Below are 16346 nucleotides of genomic sequence, written 5' to 3'. Positions count from 1 at the left end.
AGTAATAAGCTGCTGAATGTCAAATTCTAATGTGAAGCCCACTCGGTAAAAAAATACTGCATGATATGAATGTGCTTCTAAATCACCATCAATCTTGTAATGCACAAGGTTAAATATGATGTACTCTAACGAGACATAATCTCACATCCTTTCTCTCGTGGAATCCTCATGTAAAACTGATAACAAGCCCAGAAGGTGAGCAAACTGTTGCGTGTTCAAGAAACACAACAACCATCTGCGACGCAGTTTCCTTTCCACCTCCCCCAGTTCACACACGTCTTGCAACTTCCTTCTGTATATGTGAAAATGAGGGCAATCGATTGAGCTGGAGATGAGCGCAGGGAGATGTTGATGGTGTGCGGCTGGGCCCTGAGCAAGTTGCTGATAGGTCGTCGGGTCACACACCCACCCACTCCTCATTTCCCATACTGCACTGCTGACACGGTAGAGCTCAAACCAGTGGTGGGTGGCTGTTGCTTTTCAACGTGAGGATTGGGGTAGAAACTTATCTTCATTGTATGCAAGTTATAGATTTATACATAAATAATACCAATATATATATATATATTTATTGACTTGTATACATGCGTCACATTTGTTAGCACCACCTGGGTCGTAAGAAAGTCACATGAGTATATATTAGCCTTTTGATGAATAAAACATTTAAACACAGTCATGAGACAAAGTTATAAATTGTGTCTTTCTATTACTTTTTTGCCTGATAGTCTTTGAACTTGTAGGTGAAGGACCAGAGGAGGAAAGCCATTAAGTACATTAACTTGATTGCTGCAGCCTTTTGCTGCAGCAGGATGCGAGATTAGCAAACACAGAGGTGCACGCTCCATCAGTCGCGGACGCACACAATCACAGACACGCACATGGCCGAACACATAACCTCTCCCCAGGCGTGATTATCAGAGTCAGACGGGTCATGAGTACATTTTTTGCAGCTTTTAATTCTGTTATTTTGCTTTTCAAAGCAGTTATTTTACTTGTAATAGAGTCTTTTTTGAATAATGTACTGTTACTTTTACTTAAAGCATTACTTCTTCCACCCTGTGAAGTACACGTACTGTACTTATCTGTGTGATGTAGTACAACCGAGCACAGCACATAAAGATGAATGTGTAAAACATCCTGCTTGCTCAGAACGTCTGTTGATTAATATCAACATTTATTCTGAATAAAATTCTGAATATAAAACGTACATTATGTATTTTTATAAAATAGAAAACACTGTACTATGCAGTTCTGTCCTTGAGCCAAAACATTCTGCACTTTGGTGGTAGGACTGACTGCAAAGCACAAAACCATTAGTCACCATGTAAACCTTTAATCGGCCTCGGTGTGTCTTTATGTGTGTGTGTGTGTGTGTGTGCGCAGGTTGAAGAGGAACGAAGCCTATTTTTAAATGACGAAAATTGCTTTTAGGGCACACAACAAAATTGGTTTCCACCACTATCCCCCCCCCGATTGTCTTGCCTATACTATATCTAAAAAAGAGCCAATTTTGTCAATTTAGTTTGGCAGCTTCAGGAGGACACGCCACTACTTCATGGACATTTATAATAAAGCAGATGGGATGTGCTGAAGCTGCGTCAGCAGATGGAGTTTGGGGAGTATCAGAGAAAACTCGAAGAGCAAGTTCCTCTTTTTCGTCAATGAAAGCCTGATCGTGATAACGCTGTGTGACTTCTGGTCAACTGATCCCTGATAAACGGAGCACAAACACCGAGTTGGTTTTGTGTTTGAGCTGTTGTTTTGTGAGTCAACTCCTCTGTTCTTGTGGATGACTTTTTTCTTTTTCATCGCTGAGTCATCTTTTCGTACCAATGGCTGATGGATTACTGTAATTATACAGTAATTGAATGAACACAAGAAGTATTAAGACAAGAGTGGATGCGAAATATGATCTTTTTTGAAGTTCTTGTCTTGAAGATACTGTAACTTTGTCTTTTAATAAGTTGATAAATTCTGAACGTAACTCTAGACACATGCACATGCCAAACCTTTACCCCTTTCAGCTCTGTGACCCCCCCCCCCCCCCTCAGTCTTCACATAATCTCAAATAAAAACTGGCATGTTGAAGTAGACATGAGGAGGCCCTGGAATGGATGTTTCATACATTTGTGAAAATAATTATTCCTGTGCTGAGGCCGTGCACAGGGATAGGCTGTGTCAAAAGTCCAAAAGTTTGAAATAGTAAGCGAAAGCGAATGGTAAGAGATTGCATAAAAATGAACACACTGAAAGAGGTGGGTAGAGGGTAGCAACTGAGAAAAATAGAGACAGATGGAGGGAAGGAGAAGGAAAGATTAGATGTAGAGAAGGGAGTGAATTTAAAAAAGATATGGATGGATGGGTGGATGGATGAGGGGAGGGAGGGAGTGATGGAGAGAAGCACAAAGAGAAAGAGAGAGAGGGATGAGGATGAAGTGTGAGTTTGGCTCAGTGAGAGCAGCTGTATAGAGGACACTGTGGGTGGAAGTGGTAGAGTCGTGGGTGAGCTCAGAGTTTAACTGCCAACCCTCCCTGGTTTCACAAACTGTCCATCACACACACACACACGCGGGACGCATTCACATACATGCAGGCTTACTTGCACATACATACACACTTGCATGGATCACTTTGGACAACCTGGAAAACTTTCCGTCTCGCTTAGTATTTGCCAGACACGAGAGGAATCCATCCCTGTAATGAGTACTATGCTTTCTGTGTCACCCTGCTCGCACTGGGTGTTACCTCGGCGGAGACAAGTTTGTTGGCGCTCGAAAATGAGGGAAATGCTGCTTTTATAGATGGCAACATGCATGAAGTGGGTTGGGGGGTTTGCTCAACGTCTGCCCCTTTGCGTCGATGTGTGCAGTCAATTGTAGGGTGCTTCTTGTTGCCGAGCCTTCCACGATGATAAATAATGAGAGCAGCAGATCCTGAAATAGAGTGCCCCCCCTCCCTTGTCCCTGTGGTCCGCTCTTGTGAACCTCTCGTCCAGCCGTGACTTTTCCAAGCGATCCCCTCCCTGCTGCCTCCTCCGTTATGGTTAGCATGCCGGCTAAATCTGTAGCCATGCGTCTGTAATTAGGCTTCGCCTTTGCTGGATTGAGTGCTACACACTGGCAGCTGGCAGGACGGGCCGACTGCAAACACACACACACCCGCACGGTGACACGCATGCACGCAGGCACATTTGATCTCATGTAAAATAAGTGGATGGAGGGTATGCCAGGACAGCGCTGTTACAGTGCAGAGTGAAGTGCTGGCGTCAAAGTGCAAAAGGAGCTTATCATCATCCGTCACCTCGAGCTGCATCACCCCATGTCGCTCCTTCATCACCACAATTCTCCCTAATGCATCAATTGTCTCCTCTTTTAATTATTTTCCCCCTGTTATATCCCCTCTTACTTCATCCCCACCTCCTCATCCCTCTCTCCCACCCTTTCCTCCCTCTTACTATGCGCCCCCTCCCCCTTAGACCCCCTCCCTGCCATCATTTTTCCCTCCCCAAATTCATTTTATCATTCCCACTTCTCCTCTCTCACCTCTTCCCCTGCTCAACCCATCCCATTCCAGTGTTGTTGAGTGTAGAGTGGGCAGGTTGACCTGGCAACACTAAAAACCACAGTAGTTATGAGAGCTTTTTACTTCAAGCTATATATATTTTATCAAAAAAAAAAAGAAAGAGAAAAAAAAGAAAGAAGCGTGTGATGTTACCTCAGCCCTGTTGCCGCCCAGTGAGGGGGCAGCGTGCACATGCAGAAGCACATGCTCATACACAGAGGCTCAAACACCTGCAGGTGTGCACACAAGTCAAACAACGCTCCCATGTTGCACACACACAATCACCTCTTTATCAATTGTTGGTCCTGTTTAACACGGCACTTAAACCAGTCATACACTAAACACTGGCTTCCATAGTGAGTGACCGTAACCACAAACTGTCAGGGAAAATTTAACTTCAAAACTGACAATACAAAAATACATTACACTCGCAGGGGCCATGTGTCAAAGTGTATAAATGTTGAACTATTTTATGAACAGCTTTCATTCTTCATCTCACAGCAGTGACTTGCACTTTTGCCCAAGCAAGATTCCCCCTTGGGAACGATAAAAGTTATCTTATCATCCTCAGCATATCTAATTCAGATCATCCAATTTTTGAATGTAGAATTAAATCATTTTAATTTGTGGACTCCAATTTGACCAACTGATAAGAAAGAAAAGCACCGCATCACCCAATAAAAAGTCAAGTATCTTCCTGAATCAAACTACCATGCAGATGTTTAAATAAAACATTTCCTGTCCTTTCAGCAGTGTGTGTTTTTCCTTCTCACTAGCACGGCTTGACACCCGTAACTTGTGCTTTTGTGGCCTATAACTGCCTGCTTGTTTCTGACCAGGGCCCCGGATTCCGGGCTGAGATGAAAGTCACCGAGGCCAGTCATTTGTGTCAGTGTGTGGTTTCATCAACTTCGCCGGGACGTTTCTCGAGCTCCTCTGGTCCCTGTAGTCACATGCTCCACCAGTGGAATGGCTATTTTAGCGACTCTGAACTGCAAAACCCACAATCCTCTTCTGATCAGCGCCCTCTCCTCTCTGCTGGCCATAATGATTATGTGGATATTGATAGACCAGGGGGATTATTATCATTCACTGAATATACTTTTACATTGTCCCACATGTGTCTGGCTCAATCTGGAAGACAGGAAACAAGTCATCATGAAGGACGGCTGCATCGTAAGATCCGTCTCTCTCTCTCTTTTTTTTGTTTCATTCCCGTGGGACCTGAGGTCGCCCTACAGTATGTACATTCAGAGTATTTTAGCTGAAGAATGTGTGGCTATACTTACTCACCCTATCATAATCACCAAAAAACGTGCAAAAGAATAATCCAAAACAATATGGACCGAAAATGCAGAAAATCCATAAAGAAATGTGATTCATAGTGAAAAAACAATCAGATTTGTTTGTAGAAACTAAAACAAAAGAATGAATTTTGTTTTCTGTTTAGTATGCTCTGACTTTTGAATAATAAATTAATAAAATCCGCTGCCCAAATTGGCTGCTCTGTGGATCCGAGGTCAACACCATGAACTTTTGTTTGGAGAGCAAAACATCATATTTTTTGGAGTCTAAATATAATATTTTTAATAATTCCACACTGTAGTTTTTGGCCAGTGGTAATTAGACAGCTATGAGTTGGAAACTGACCTCTGATGAACCAGCACAGTATGTTGCATAATATGAAATTCTTTTACGAATGTTGAAATTCCATTAGATCTGCCATTCGTTGAAATGTTGAAACGGACAGAGTATGTTGGTCTGGAGGATGAAGATCGAATCTGAATTGTTCAAATTTGTTCCATCTCACTAAAAACAAGTTACATATATCTGGAAACCACAAACAAATGTTTAAAGTGTGGCGCTATGGATGGCAATGTCTGTCTGTTTGTTGATCTCAACCATCATTGGATTGCAACTGTAATGACTCAGGACATGCAGGACTGGACACAAACTGGCTGTAGGATGGAACAGAGAGGCAGAATGTGACAGCCACAGTGACCCTGTGACTGTTCCTTTAGCGCCACCAGCAGGTCATCATTTGTACTCCTGCGTTGGAAATTTCTACAGCAGCAAGACGGATTAGCACCTGCTTTACACCGACGTTCGGAGTTCCCGGACAATGTATCCTAATGGGGTTCACAATCGGGGTTTTTGAGCGAAATGTCTCTGGATTGTCATGAAATGTGGCGCAAACATTCATGTTCCCCACAGGATGCACCGTGGGGATTGCTCAACTTCTCATATGGCGCCATCGTCAGGCCAAAGATTCACAGAGTCCGATGACTCCGCTGTACTTTGTGTTTCGTTCTTATCGGCAAATATGAAACTACGACGGTGAGCATGGTAAACATCACACCTGCTGATCAACAGCATGTCAACCTCGTGAACGCGTTTGCTAATTTAAGTATTTCGCTGTAGTACAGAGCTGTAGACTAGTTTTGTTTAAACATGGACGACGCGCAAAGACTGAGTTTGCTATTCCCTTACAAAATGTTCAATTGCATTTTGTTTCCTTCATTTTCTATTCAGTGGTGTCTTGAAATCCCATGTGGGATAAGCTAAATATTCAGCATGACAACACAAATCCTAACGAACCAGCTAACAAACTTGATTGTATTATAGGCTCTGAGGCAAAGGGAAACAAACACCAGGGGGGTGTGTATCTGCTGAGACCCACAGATGGATGCTGTTTCGGTTTCTGGACCCTACTGAGAAAACCACAACAGACTGAAAACAGACACCTTAACCTTTAAAGCTGTCTCTCTCTCTCTCTCTGTGGAGAGGAATGAATCCTACACCACATCCTGTCAACCCCACATCATCACGGCTTCGACCAAACTGTTGCAAAAACAGCATGTAATCGGCAAAATCAGCAAAAGATGTGGGCCAGCAGAGGGATCGAGACCTGGGAAAGATGTGATTACTTTTCTTTTTTTTCATTCGTTGAAAGCAAAGCGAACGAGCGTGGAATCGTGTTCACATTTCCTGCTGATTAAAAACCTTCGTCAGTCATCTCTTTTGGTGTAACAGCCGTGCAGCCTGTCCCTCAGTGGTGGCGTTATTGCCCACCCAAAGCTCTCCCACCTCCTCTCTCAGTGGGTCAGCTGGGCCCAGGGTGTGTGGGATGTTGCTGTATGTTGAGGGAGAGGGAAACTGTGTGAAAACTGTGTAGGAGAGGCTAAGAAAAAACATTACGGCCTGGCAGCAGTATTTGTAGGGAGTGGAGGACGAGGAGGAGATCAGGGGGAGCAAGGGAAGGGAACGCTGGGGGGGTGGAGTGGAGTGCATGGGTATGACAGAGGGGAAGGTAGGAGTGTATGTTTGTGTGTGCATGTGTGTGTAGGGGGTGGCTGCTGAGGTAATATCTCTGGGAGTGTGGTTAGATCATATTGCTCTCCCTGTCTTCTCATGCTGTGGGTGGGGCTTTGTGGCAGGGCTGGCTGGAAGAGAGGGAGGGGATGGAGATAAAGAGAGGGGGAGAGGAAGAGAGGTGGGGGAAGTACGAATGGATATGGTGAAAGACGGGGTGGAGGGGGTTGAGAGATGGCCAGTGCTGACGTTTCTCACAAAAGCAGCACCAGCGTCACGCCCCTGAAGTGGCAAGACTGGTTCACACAAGCTCCGCCTTTCTCTTCTTCCTTTCCCTCATTATCTTTTCTCTGGCTTTTCCCCCGACTTGTTCACGAAAAATACGTTTTCTTTTTTACAGTTTAACACAAGTTGAATAATTTCAACTGATAGAAAACCTGACAATAAATGCAATGAAACATATCAAGCAGACAAGCACTGACAAGTTGTCAGAAATCACTCCAATTAGGCTCCTCTGTGCTTCTCAGAGTGTGGCACACTTAATTCATTGTACTGCATTCTTCCTCAGGTACTTCAGTTCACGCAGAGACCAAATACATATCGGAACTTCAAGATCATTTTAATCATGCCAAAGTTGGTCGATCGATCCACCGCTGCGGTCCAGAATAGAAATGTCTCAACAACTACTGGATGGATTGCTGTGATAATTGGTACAGATATTCATAATTTCAAATGATGAACAAGACATTCCTGCAATTCGATCATATTTGCCTGAGATGAGAATGAATACAAATTCTTTCATAAATGTCTAAGCTCCTTTATCAAAGTAAACCTGCTGTAAATACCGCTGTATTTTATTGTGAAATGTATCTGCATTTGCTACATTGGGTGTGATTGCCAGGGTACATGCAGTTATTGTGTGGAGGGTTGCCAGTGTAGTGACACATTCTATATGAAGGCTTTGGTCCGGCAAATGTTATCCACTCCGAAGAGGAAGCACTCTCAGTCCATGAGCTGAGAAACAATGCAACCACATCCAGCATTTTATTGTTTTATTACCAGCCGTGACAGCGTGTGGCTGGTATTGCGTTCGCCTTGTGGCTCTGTGTGTCAACATTGTACAAATGTGGCCCTGGAGACACCAACTGTAGCGAGAACTACCGCCAAAGAGGTTTTCAGTGCTCTGACAGGTGTTTATATGTCTGTCTGTGGACAGATTTTGGCAACGCGATAGTGTCACAACTGTGCAAGATGCAGTCATGAAACTTTACAGGTGTGTCGTTGAGATTTAAAAAAAAAGGCCTGGTTTGAAGAGGAGTGTGGTCTGAGCAAGGCTGCAGCCCCCAACACACACACACTTTGGCCGAAATTTGGCATTGAGGCTGGTGGGATGGAATTGCAAGACATAATCTACAGTATTCTTTTACAAGAGCTGTTAGTTTTAGACCCTGTCAGAAATAAAACAGATGTAAGGAGAGCAAATACAGTCCCTGTAAGATTAACATGAACAGTATCTAAGGCCAGGTTTGCTAGGAAGCTCAATAGTGATGCAGAGACAAGATAAGCTAGTACCTAAATAAATAATAGATATAAGAAATAAATAAATAATAAAGATCATTTTCTTTCTGTTGCATGGGTCAAACCGTGACAGACAGAATCCTGAATACAGCGTCATCCTATCAAAACATCACGATGAGGAAGCACCAGCCTTGGCCAGCAAACAACTGTTTCCAGATTCCTGCTGGCTGCGAAAGGTGATTTTCTTGTTGGAACAAGATCAGGTTGCAAATTACCTCCCTATTTAACTTAATCGCAACAGCATTGACTAAAGCAGGAAAGAAATGGTGGCCTAGGTTCCAGTAGTTGATGTGTTCAATAAAGTTGTCTACCTTCAGCCTGTGAGATTTCATATTCAACGATGAGCTAAATTCCCAAGACTGAGAGTGACATCCTCTGAATTATGGTTCTATCCAAAGGTATCAATCTCTGCCTACTGGCCCCTCTGGTGACAATCTTCTCATCTGATGAAGTAGCAGATAGAAACATGGTTGTTCCAGTGGTAATACAGATGTTCAGGCAGTCTCCATGGTGACCAATGCAACCAAGAGGTTGAGTGAACAGCACACCTATTCAAGAAAAGGTACTACTACTACTACTACTGCAGTACTACCTTGACAGCTGAATTATCCTGGACCACATGACGAGTTAATGGCGAGTTCAATTGAGCTCAATTATAGTTAATCTCCCTCGAAGTCAGGGACAAATACTTCAAAATACAAAGGTTTTAAAATGGGCAGTACTATTGTGTGGAAAACATAACGTTGTAAATATTTGCATTGAAATAAGGTGTTTGAGGAGTGCTTGTTTTGCTCTAGAAACACAATGCTTACTTGATGCTTTTTCTTTTCTTTGTGTTGCCACATTTATGAGCTACGATCCTTTTCTCCCAAAATGTCCTTGTTTTCTTTGGCAAAATGCAAGATGAAGAATCTGTGCAACCTTCTGCAACTGTCTGTTGGTCGAAGTAAGTCGGTCCAATACAGACAACGTTAAGACAATGTTCTTCAGTTGAGCTCTTTAAGTCTCCCCCGTTCATCCTCGCCTTTCCCTTTCTATGTCTTCACGTTGGCTTCTTCTCCCACTCCCACGTCTGTTGTGACATGCTCGGCATGTTAAACTGGTTCTATGATTATCATAGCGGTTCATTTACGGTTGCAGCTATGGGAAGGTTTCTTGGGGACATACTTCCTACAGCTGGTGAGTAATGGTGTGTTAGAGCCCCTAAAACCAACATATACCTCTTTTAACCAATCCCAACTTGTCACTCACACTAAGAGGTGAGCGCTCTCGTCTGTCCATGAACATAAGAGTCCAAAATCAGGCAGGACAAAGCCTGAAAGATGGACACTGATTGTGACTGTCGAGGACCATTTGATTTGTTTCACCCTCTCTAAAAGAGGAGGTGGACAAAGAGGTGGTAGTTTGTATGTCGGGCGTCAGGCCACATATGTTTGAACCTTTGGAATCAGAGAGAGCTGCCGATAATGTTGGAGATGTTGCTGCAAACTGACAACTCCCACACACACCTACACACCTCTGACCCACGTTTCTGCCTCTCGTTTTAGTTAGCTGGAAGGAACAACTTTTGCTCTTTACTCTCCTTTCTGTTGACATATTTAACAGGACATTTATACTTTTCTTCATGGCATTTAACTGATATCTTAGCAACAGCGACTTATGCTATTTAACGACGATAATTGATTGATCATTGAATTGATAATTTTGTTGTAAGATATAAAAAAAAGACCGTTTGGACCGAAGACCAGGACGTCGTCGATCTTCCTAAACAACATTCATTGGATATATCTGTCGAAGCACAAAAACGAAATGACCACCACTTAACGATTGTTCATATAACTATATCAACTGTTTCGTATCACTGTGTGGGGAGAGGAGAAGAGCCTACTTACAGCATCACACAAAATCTCACAACACAACAAAAGCTATTCATGAAACAGATTCCATCATCCAAAACATGGCCCGCAAGCAGAAACAGGTCGATCTGACAGATTTGGTGGATTGGATGGTCACACCCACTTCACAGGTGGCGGGATGAAAGCAACAGAAGCATGTGGGTGTAATTTAGAGATGTTGCTCTGTGTACTGTAAGCATTTTATATTGTATTCAAAGGGGGCAGTCTTGTACACTGGCCCCTTGCTTCACGTACAAGATAAAAGCACACCCACCAGGTTAGCAGACACACTCATTGACGTCATTAGAAATTCTTGATTCTAAGCAGAGTTGGAGGGAATACTTGCGCATGCCGTAGAGAAAACGTGTTTGTACAAAAACACAATTTGCACAAGATTATTCCCTTTTTATTTGGCGAGAAATTAAAAATGCTCAGCTCTGCCCTTGATGTGTCTCCTCTTGCTCAGGTTTCTGTGGAGCCTCAGTAATTAACAGGGTGGTAAACATCCCCAATGACTGTGAACTATCCCATCATGTTGTTCTAAGCAGGTACAGTGAGAGAGAAAGCTCCGGAAAATCTTAAAGATTCATGACTGAACCGTGTGTGAACTTTATATTGATTTGAACCTGTTAAGTATTTATACCTTGTACTGTGTGTGCTTCTGGAACAAACTTAGAGATAATTCCTTCTGGGGTGCTCTTATGGAAATTGTGCATTCCTCAAGAGGGAAATCTGGCATTTTGGGAAATTCACTTACAAGTAGTTGCTTTCTTGCTGAGAGTTCGATGAGATGATTGACTCTTGTGTTATGTTAAGAGACTGGTAATGATCTTCTCAGCAAACACTGATTTGTGTATTTCCCAAAATGTCTATTAATATTAAGTCTATGGGAGTATTTAGGTACTGTAGTCGCGATGCAAACGACATTCAATAATTGAATCATTAACCATGTAACTAATGAAATAAGTGCGGATGGTGGATGGATGGATTGATGGATGGATGGATGGATGGATGGATGGATGTCGCCACAGCTGGGACTGGTAGCATGTGGTACTAAACCTTCTGTTGGTTAAAACAGATATAACAATAGAACAACATAGATTAAGTATGCTTTAAAGTCGTTTTTGATTGTTTTTCAAATTTATTTTCCATGATTAAATTCTAAAATGGAAATAAATAAACCTCAAGCTATATTTACTCACACCGCTAAGGAATACGTTAGATATTTTAACTGTTATGTGTTACTTTATTGACCCAATGTCACAAAACCACAACCTTTTCCCTGGAGCATGTTTGAGCATCGTCAGACCCCATGGTGCCCACTGCCCTCGTCTCACCTGATATGGCACTTCAAGCAGCATTTACATCACTGATTACACCCTCTTATTATATTCCCATTACGCTGCATTAAGAGCTTCAGAGCAGCACAATGGTTCTTACGTCTTGCCAAGTACGGGCTGGTACAGTGAGGCACACACCCAAACACACTCAGATACTGTCACCGACTCTCTATCGCACAACCTTTTCTTCGACTCTTTTCATTTCTCCCCTGATATGTCTTTTGTTCAATACCTGATATGAACCCCTCTAGCTCCTGTTTGGCACAGTCACAGACCCACCCACTGGCTCAACCCTGCTTAATACTACAACAACTTCTTGTGTTGAAATCTCAGTGCAGTCGTCCAGCTGCACATCAGCCTCAGTTTGACTGTTTTATGAGCAGTTGCTGTGCTTCCAGCTTCTTGCTCCTGGCTTGGCTATACCCCAGCCACCCAACCTCGTCTCTGGCTCCGTACCGTCAGGCTTACCAGAAGTCCCACCTATGTCCTCCAGCCCTATTACCAAGGCTCAGCTCTGCCATAACCACTTCAGGTTTTTAGGCTTGGCCCAGTGAGCGTGAGTGCGCGTCACTCCCCTCCCCTAAGCACAGGTGGACTTGCAGGGAACGCTGCCAAATACTTTTGGTTTAGAGGGAGGGAGGGGTGTTGGCTGAGGTTGGTGGGCGTAGCAGTTTTTGTTTTGTTGTGTTTCTTAGATAACCGTTTCATGGAACGGTACCTTTTCACTCCTCCAAATCACTGACACACCTTCAGAGCAAATTTGAGTCTCTATCTCGCCTGTTCTCACTTTCATAAGTCTGCCAGTGCTGAGACAGTGCTGAGTTTCCTGACAGCGACTGAGTGCGCTACAGAGGAACTGAAATCAAAACTTCTCTTCTTAAAAGGTCAGTAACATCTTACTGTCTCTTTGGCTCTCCTTTCTTTTCGGGGTTTTTTTTTTTTTCCACTTACATGTACTACTATTTCGCATATCCTAAAAAAAGTCATAATGAGAGGTTCATATTGTGTGTGTTGTGGCAAAAATTTCAAAGCGTGCAAGAGCTGTCGGCTACCCACTGAGCGCCAGAATCAGACTAAAGGATGGCTGACCTTTTGTAGAATCAGGTTCCCCCGTGTACCCACTTTAAGGTGCAAATCGCTCCACGTCTCAAACTTTTTATAATAAGACAAAAAAAAGGGAAAACCAGCTCTTCTCCGTGCTGTACAGAAACTTTCCTGCGTGTCTTGCAACAGATGTGCTCACAATGAAAGCCTCCCCTTTCACATAACAGCACACACTGAGGAGGAAGCAAGTGAAAGCATGACAAAGCTGGAACAGATTGAAAGACTGCTATCTATTTACTATTTTACTTTTACTTGTTATGACAGCAGCGGCTTGTATAACTGCACGATGAATGAATGATTGTGCACGATGACATATTTCTCCAAATCTTTCTTTGTCCTCCGCACAATTCTGTCAGCAAGAATCTGCCCGAGTGGTTGTAAGTCAACGTGAAACTGTGTCACATCTCCTAATTAATTGACATCGCGGAGATAAACGATCTGACATCTGCCCTCTGTGGATCCATCTCGACAGTCGCTTTCATTCTCAGACAACAACATGTGTAAGAGTCAGCTTCTCACACATGTGGGGGCAGAGGTGTGACATTCAAGATTATTTCACTCTTCCGGTCTGTAACCCCCCCCTCCCCCCCCCCCCTCCCATGAAATAGCATGAGCAACTGTTGACCTTTAGCAGTATTATTAAAGGGTGATGATGTGCTGATCTATCAGATAAAAGTATTACATTGTTTGAAGCTGAGAAACTATAATTGAATGATTCATAGAATTATCCGAATTAGTTACGTGTCAAGCGACCTCCATGTTCCTGTTCGTGAGCATTTCTTTGGGACTTAGTAGTCTACTGCCGATGACTACACATTTAAACTTTTATATAAACCAATTGCAGTTATTCACAAATGCTATCTGTTCCCAGTTGTGCTGTAAAAACAGTTCAAATGTAATTAACACAGCTTCCTCCGAGCAGGTGAACCACATTACTGACGAGTTGGTTCATACAGGCACACATGATGGATGATTCAATAAAAGAAACGTTTTTTTTTAAAAGCCTACCCTATAGAGACCAATGTACACTGAATGTTCCCTCTAAAAAACTTCAAAGCAGCATGTATAGAACAGACATGCTTCAGCCTGAAACCCTTATCAGCCTTCATCATTAATGAAAAGAACAAAGGCAGAACCTATAGAGCTCTCTTCCTGTCACAGCGGCGGTTAGATGGGGATAAAGTCTCGTCGACGTTACCGCCTACTCTCGTCACACACCTCCTGCCAGGACTGTCTCAACTGAACCTGATCCTGGCAGGTCTTTTGTTACATCGGGATGTTTAACAAACATTACCTGAGGCACATTTCACTCATGTTTGCACAATCTCACCTGTAGCATACTGTATATATACACGATGAGCCAATATTCAATGTAAAGGATCTGAACTTGAATTTGAACAAAGGTGCATTCTACAGGGTAAATGTGTGCGAGAGCGCAAGAGTACTTGATTGAGAAACATAGAGAGCCGCGGATGAACGTGTCAAATGAATGAAGACGCAGCTTCATAATTGGCAAAAACGTTGCAATGTGTTCATTATGAGACTGACAGAGTGAATGAGTCCACACGCCTTCTTCCCACCTGACAGCGTGTGGGCATGCCCGTGTAACAGCATTTACACGGGCATGCAGTCTCACTTTAACCTTCTTTGACACTGATGTCCTCTTGCCATAGTCGTCTTAAATCAGTGTTTGCAAACCCTGTTCGCACAGCTAAGACATCATCAATCAGCGACCCGCTTTAAGTTCAGGTTGATGCACGCTTGTGAGTTTGTATGTACACAATGGCCGAGTAGCTGTTTGTGCGTGCATGTGTGCGTGTCCGCCCTCCTCCGTAGGACGGCGTTCCAGGTTTTGTTGTGTGTGTGTGTGTGTGTGTGGAGTTGGGCTGGGTGAGTAAGCCGCCCCTCACAGATGAATAGAGGATGGGAGGAGGCTTGAAGAGGCTGCCGTGGGTGGCAGGCCCGAGCCCTGCCAAAAAAGCTCCTTCTGTGGGATTTGTGTACTTTTTGAGTTCCTCACGAAACACAGCGCTTGGCTCAAACGACAAAGCGAGCCAGGGAGGCAGGCACTCGCACTCCCAGAGGTCGGCTCGATCGAACCCTCTCTGCTTTTCATGCTATTTTCTTTCTTTCCGTTTACAATTTTTCCATTTCCACCATTCTCCTCTTTTTTTTCACTCCCTCTGTCCCTGCTGCTGCTTTTCATAACATTTGTCTTTAATAAAGTGACTGATTATGTTCACATACCTTAACAGCTGGCAGCAACATCTTGCCCCCACACCAGCTCTTTAGCAGTTAGAAGAAACTACAGTAAGCCTTTTGTAAAAAATAGAAATGTCTTTATATTATTATTGATATGCATTCAAATACCGTCAAGAATTTGTTATTTGCATCAGTATGTTACATTAATTATAAGGTGTATTTTTTATTTCAACTTAATTGCAACACATTAGCAGCTGCTGAGACTCAATACCTTCATGAAATACCTTTAACTTTTTTATTTAATATGAATTCCTCATAATACTTGTACGAGCATTATCTTTCCCTCATGTTTTTTGTATTCCCCACCAGGATCAGTATCAATTATCTGTCACACATTTCTACATCTGAAATGTCAGTCGCGGCCACAATCTGCATTGTGCTTGTGCAACGAAGCATTTCACACTCAAAATTGTGGGTGTTTCCCGAATGTTACCTAGATAATAGAAAATAGGCCTCTGTAACCACTGGCAACCCACCTAAGCCTCAGCCGAGTGACAAGTGCAAAGAGACGTCATTCTGAGTTTAGCAATCTCGAAATTAAAACTCTACTTTGTAGAACAGGTCTGCAGGAAACAGAGAGTTGATTGTCATTCAGCATTAGGGTGTTGGGTGAAGAAAAAAAAAAGAGAGAGCATGATTTCATAATGTCTAAAAGAAAGATCTGGGCTGAATAAGTGGGTCCACCCACCTGTGTGTGAGAGGCAGCGAGAGAGAAAGCGGGGCTGGATGGTAGTTTTAGAGACATGAGTGTGTGGGTTAGGCTAGCTGGCCTGCTCATGCTATCTAATCACTGGGAGAGAAAGCAGAGCAGCATGCCTTGATCCACCCACCCACCCCAGACAAACAGCAGTTAGCCTGCTAAGTACTATATGTGGTGCCCTGCAGCTCTGGGCTGTACATGGGGGGGGGGAACAGAGAATGAAATGTGACAGACTCGGTATAGGTAACAGACATTCAGCACAATTATGTCTCATTCTGTGCTGGGGAGGAAGAGAGATGTGTCAATCTGGAAGCCACTATGGGTCACGACTGCATGTGAGAGTGTGTGTGTGTGTGTGTGTGTGTGTGTATGTGTGTGTGTGTGTGTGAGTGTGAGGCATGCTTGGTGTGTGTCACTGGTGAATGTGTTGGCCATACTCCAGCAGGTTTCAGGTATACAACTAAAGAGAGCTCATTGACTGATTTTTAACCCAAATAGATATATTCGTTTTAACCCAAGGCTAAGCACTGGAAATAAGTAATGGATTCACTCGTGAAACTCCAATATGCACCCGTCAGGTAACAGAAACAATCA

This window comes from Melanostigma gelatinosum, assembly GCF_949748355.1.
Source record: "Melanostigma gelatinosum genome assembly, chromosome: 18".
Lineage (NCBI taxonomy): Eukaryota > Metazoa > Chordata > Actinopteri > Perciformes > Zoarcidae > Melanostigma > Melanostigma gelatinosum.
This window is presented reverse-complemented; position numbering follows the sequence as displayed.